This window comes from Cynoglossus semilaevis, chromosome 10, assembly GCF_000523025.1.
Source record: "Cynoglossus semilaevis isolate Cse_v1.0 chromosome 10, Cse_v1.0, whole genome shotgun sequence".
Taxonomy (NCBI): Eukaryota; Metazoa; Chordata; class Actinopteri; order Pleuronectiformes; family Cynoglossidae; genus Cynoglossus; species Cynoglossus semilaevis.
The window spans coordinates 15,193,418-15,199,375 of record NC_024316.1 but is presented as its reverse complement, the minus strand read 5'-3'; the positions used below and the strand labels follow the sequence as shown (position 1 = coordinate 15,199,375).

Sequence of the window (5,958 nt, the reverse complement as noted above, 5' to 3'; positions counted from 1 at the left end):
ACAACTATAATAACACACAATGATCTACTGTTATTAATGCAGCAGGAAACATGATACATGTGTGTTTTCAAACATGTTTCCATTCATTTTTTATGGAACACAAAACCAGTCAAACTGAACAAAACATGGAACGACAATATAACGATAGTCAAACTGTTGAGCAAGAAGTTTAGTGACGGTTCTCAAACGCACCATGGAAGTAACGTTAACTTTGGTTTGACTATTCACGATAATGAGTAAGTGCAAATATAATGGACCTCCATCCAACCATCATCCAACCACAATCCAACCATCATCCATCCACACGTTTGCTCTATCCTCCATCCATCTTTTCCTACATCATCTATGTATCCCCATGTTTGCTCTATCCTCCATCCATCCATTGTTCATCTCTCCATCTATGCCCACATCTGTCCATCCATCTCCATCTCTGCCCACATCTTTCCATCCATCATCCTTCCATCCATCCATCCATCCATCATTCATCCATCCATCATTTTTGACTTACTGTCTTTTAACTAAAATTCAATATTTCAATTTAATGAGCGAACGTTTAAATGTCTGTATTAGAAAAGACTGATCCAAAATGATGATGACGAAGATCATGATGAAGATTCATAATTCAGTTCAAAATGTACGTCTTCTGTGTGAAGTACATTGGAATCATCTCAGATCTCAGTGGACAATAGGACAAATAGAGATACACCGTGGGTGTGGGAGGGGGCGGGGGAGGAGGGGGAGAGTGGGTGTAATTCGACCTTGGCTGCTAAAGGACATTTTGGTTCATCAGGAAAGATGATTGTTTCCCTTAAAAGACATTAGAAGGCCTGTGTCTAAAGGAAGCTGACATGGCTCCCTGCATCCCTGATGGTTTCCACTCGGCTTCTTTTATAGTCTCTCAGTAGGTAAGGGAATAGTGTCCCACCACAGTATTTATACATTAGGCAACGTCTCCCTCTCTGGAAACAGGAGATGTGCAACCACTGGCCCCAGAGTATAATTTCTCCAGTGTCTACATTGGCGTGTCATCCTTTATCAATAATCACCTTGGAGGAAGTGCCGGACTTGTTCGAAGGGGATTGACCCCTGCGGTGATTAGGGCTACGTGGATGGTGGTCATTCTTTACCGCAACCCATACTCGACCCTGTATAATATCTGCAAATGGGGAGGGGTTGGTTGGGGTGGGGGGTTTCAGGGCAGTATTATTGTCATAGCACAGCCATATAGAGTCTGTGGCCTCCTGGCCTTTTGACCGTCCCAGTAAACTCATCTCTGTCCTGTCACTTCCACCATGTCTGCCTCAGAGTGAGGACGAAGACACAGACTGCCGGCTGGGAAAAAGTCAAATGAAAAAAAAAAAAAAAGGGAAAAGTGGTGAAACTCAGCTTTGTATTTTTTCTTTAAATGCATCCATTAGAGCCATTATCTGATTGCAGTACATTTACATTTGATTATTTTGTTTTTTCTATGTGGTTGTGGAATGCAAAAAAAAAAAACAGAACATGAGAATGAATGAGGAGTTAGATCAGGGAAAGGAGCAGCGAGGAAGTTACGCATCAATTCCACAAAGCAATAGCCCTCCTCTTCTAATGCAATGTGACACTGAATACTACACACAGAGAAACAAGTAACCCCAAATTGGGTTATTCTTCCTACCTGCCAGTAATCCAGTTGATAAGCACTATACATGTAGATTTCTGGGGAGCAGAGAAATCAGATTACCCCGAGCTGAACTGGGATTTTCAATCTAAATTGGCTGTTGTTCCCCGGGTCTCTCGTTCTATCAGGATGAATGAGGGGAAATAAATAATTTGACTTTGCACCAGATAAATTGTCTGCACAGGGAGAACACAGTATAGTTAAAAAAAAAAACAACAGAAAAGCCACAAGGGTTATTGAGCAAAGAGAGAGAAGAACATTTAAGGCCAACATGTGAGTGTAACTTCTCAGTTTCTAGGTGAAACAAACACTTCTGCTGATATTTAGAACTCTTCATCCAATTCCAGGTATGGATTCAACTTTGTTAACATGAGATTTTGAAAGAAACTAAGTTTAATCGCAACATTTTCTGAATCACCAGGACTAATCTGGAGTTACGGGAAGAGGTGTCTCTGAAAAATAGTTACTGGGAAAAATGTTTTTAAATGAACCTAAAAAAGATGAATAACTTCTCAATCAGAAAACCACCCTGTAATCTGTCGACTTGTGCTAACAAACCAAACATACAAACCATTGTCATCGTGTAAACACAATATTTAAGAAGTCATTTTTATTTTTATTTTCAAAGTCGGTTGCCCACTGGTTCAGAATACACATGCATTCCTTCTGATTAGTCCCGGCTCGGGCATGGCAGATCAGATGACCCAACTCATGAGATCATTTAGGGCGGGGCTAAGACCTGCTGCAGCTCTCACATGAACCGGAGCAAAGAACTTCCAAGAACAGACAAATGGAATATGGAAGAATGGTAACAAATTCTTATTTGGTTAACAGAAATTCTTATTTGGCTTCTTCACCACCAGGAGCGTTTCCAGTTAGCTCATTAGCTTTCTTTCTGTGTCTGGATTACACTTTTCTGGCTGCAAACTTCATAATCTGCAGTATAAAGTATAGATTTTTGTATTTGGTTGCATTTTATTTGTGTTCTTTTTTGTGCAAATATTTATTCAACAGAAGTCCTCATGGTTACGATTTGTGTTCTGTTAGAGACGCAGTAGCAGCGTTCACTTGTCATGGGTGTACAGGGCGCCTACTAGTGTCCATAAATTGTATGGGTTTATTGTTGTCATGGATGTTTCTTCTGGTCAAAGTCCCAGGACCAGTTACACTGTTAAAAAAACACGACTTATGGTCTGGAAAATCACTTACAGCCCCGGATGATTCCACAGAACCGCTGGATAACAGATAAAAAAATGAATATATTGAAATGCTGGAAAAAAAACACACACACGGAAGGCTGTGCAAAGTAAAACACCTGGAACCGACCAATGCTGCTGCAGTGTACTTTAAAATGGCAACAGAGGACAAATGAATCCATACTGACTTGGACTGATCTGCAGAGGTTTGTTTCCACAGTGACTTGGTCGAGACAATAAAAACAGCTTTGGAAGAAATAAAGCTGATTTACTGACGTGAGGTAATAACTGGTTAACTGCTTAACTTGCACATTCAGCCGAAGCCTACATGCTGTTATTTAGCACCTCGTCCTAAAGACCACAAACACAGGAGATTTATTCACTCACATAAGGATTTAATGTATCCCTGAATAATGCACGACACAAATTAACAGAGATTATAACACCTTTATAACACCTAACCTTTACCTATTTGTTTCTCCCGGTAACGGCACGTTCGACGACCAAAGAATATACTCTAACAGGAAACAGGATGCGGTGCATTTACAGCGTCTTTGCAAATGCGACTCACATGTGACATCGCGGCGCGATTTATGTCCTTCATGGTATTTTCCTGCATTGAAAAAAAAAAAAAAAAACAGCCCGGCTGCATGCCTCACCTCTGCTGCTTCTTCTTTTCTTTTTTTTTTTGTGTTCTCTAACATGACACACGGTTCCCTGGTGGTCCTGGAAATCAGACAACCCAGGTGCAACACTAATATCCTCACAGTATCCAAACATTTCCTTTAAAAGTAACTGGCACATTGGGGGCCATAAATTAGCGGCGAACGCTGCTCAAGATGTCGAGCTTCCAATAAGACTGTACCCAGAGCAATAAACTTTGACATTGCTGCTTGAAAAATGCCTGCCCTTTTTCATTGTCAAGTGTTACAAATTGATGAAATGAGTTCATCGATGTTCTCTGGTCATTATCTCTCCAGTGGCACTTTGTTTTACAGACAGTGGGAAAAGGGACAGTGCAGATTAGAGGCCCAGGCACAGTTTATCAAACAAAATCTAATATCATCCATAAGAGTGGAATCTGGAAATCAATACTTCATTACTAAATTGTTAGTGGGGATGAAGAGTAATTGTGTGAGTTCAGAGATGTGTCTCGGTGGCCGGGGCAAAGGAAGTTCAATGTCACCCGGGAAGTGATAAGTAAAGGCAGTGATGGGAAGAAACATTTCTATAATGGGAGGTGCTGCAGGAGGGCAGTGGCCTGAGCACAGAACAGACAATAGACACTGGTTTGCCATTGATTGGTTCAGCTATAAAGATGGAGCGGTTTAAAGAGGGCGCGAGCAAGAGAGGAGGGGGCGCAGTGAGAGAGGTAGAAAGAGTTACAGTGAGCTGAAGTTACCTCTGCCCCGTCTTTTTTTGTTGGTGGTGTAAAATCCTCCGCGGTCGCTCCCATCAATCACCGCACACCGTCACGTCCTGTCGGAAATGAAATCATTAGGAAACTGCTTGATGACCTCAGAGCTGTTTTGTCTTTGAAATCACTGTTCAAGTGAGTACTGACGAAAAAAAAGAACCACGGCTGTCGATTAACTTTGTAGTTGATTAATCTATAGATTATTTTTCAATTGGTTTAATTTTGAACAGTTAAAAAATATACCAAAAACGTTTTCCGTCAGATTTTGGATTCCTTTATTTAACTTGATTAATCACAATTAATTGTGATTTATTGCAGTAATTAATTAAGGGGATTCATTAATTGTGCATTAAATATGATTATTCATGATACCTGTTACCATAATACCCTGTTATGTAAATACTCACATATATGTTTATACTGTATGTATATATGTATATATATAGATATATACATACAGAAATACATATATTTGTGAATACACACACACTTCACCGATGTTTATTGGCTTTAAAAGTTAATAATTTCGTGGTTGAAAGAATTTTAACTAAATATTTTTTCCCGAATCGATTTTACTCGATTAATGGATCATAAAAGACACACATATCACCGATGGTTAGTGGCTTTGAAAGATAATTTCGTGGCTGAAAATATTTTAACTAAATATTTTTTCCCCAATCGATTTTACTCGATTAATGGATCATTTGTCTCAGCTGTTCTGTGTTTAATCCCAGTCACTGCAGCATGTTTTCGATGTTTACACCGCGTCCGTCTGTCCATTAGGTGTTTGATCGTAGCAGTTTCTCCCTCCTCACCCCCCGTCCAAACACACACCGCTCCTCTTTTGTTCACTCCGTGTGAGGTCGCGTCGGTACAATGAGCCCATCACCTCCGTGTGGCCTCGGCTCCGCCTCATCCTTCTAAAAGCTGGAGTCTGCAGCCCCTCTGACCCGTTCCCCTGCCTCACCATGTTCAGCCATGCAAATCTGAACGCCTTCAATTTCAACATTCATAAGCTCAACCTGCGGCTCGTGTCTGGAGCTGCTGGGAACTCACAGAGGGCACGGCGCTGCCTGGTGGAGAATAGGTGGCGAGTACAAAAATGTAAGGTTAATGCTCCGTCCAGCACTAATGGGTCTTTACAAAAAAAAGCTGCATTTGGGTGAGCCACACGGGGAAGAATTTGGATGGAACTGTCTGCCCACTATCATCCAGAAAATGTTGAGGGCGTCGACTAACGTTAATCCGTACGATGTGTTTATTATTCTCTGCGACCTCAGAACTCCAGGATTTTTTTTTTTGGCAAAAATATAATTTAATTTTGTCCCATTGTACTTTACCGGCCACAAAGGGGGCCTGAGCCAAATGTTGGATGCCGATGTTGGACAGGATGCACGAGAGGACAGAGGACAGGTTCAGGAGCAACCGACATTTTTGGAATTAACTCTGTTGTACTTCATACTCACTTTATGACATCAGTAAACATCTTCCTGAGAACTTTATGGTCTTAATCAATAGTTTGTCTTGAGTAGAGTCACGGTGGACAACTTTGAAAACAACTCCAAACTGAATAGTAAAGAACCATATGTATAATCTATAAGGTTGGTTTTATGACGGCACAAATCTGCTCTTTACCCACTGCCCTCTGTAATGTGATGATATCGTTTCTTATAAAAGAGTTCCAG

General features: G+C 40.9%; 1 long non-coding RNA gene across 2 annotated transcripts in view; it reads right to left on the bottom strand.

Moving 5' to 3' along the window:
• Positions 1 to 726: 726 nt before the first annotated feature.
• Positions 727 to 5,958, bottom strand: part of LOC112487633 (uncharacterized) — a 5,581-nt gene continuing 349 nt past the window's right edge. Inside the window, exons 2-4 of one of the 2 annotated variants that reach the window (XR_003050913.1) lie at positions 4,259 to 4,335; positions 1,658 to 1,781; positions 727 to 1,332 (exon numbers count right to left, since the gene is read on the bottom strand). This is a non-coding gene — a long non-coding RNA (uncharacterized LOC112487633). Of the gene's footprint in view, positions 1,782 to 4,258; positions 4,336 to 5,958 lie in introns of both variants that reach the window. The other variant, XR_003050912.1, reaches the window with a different exon arrangement.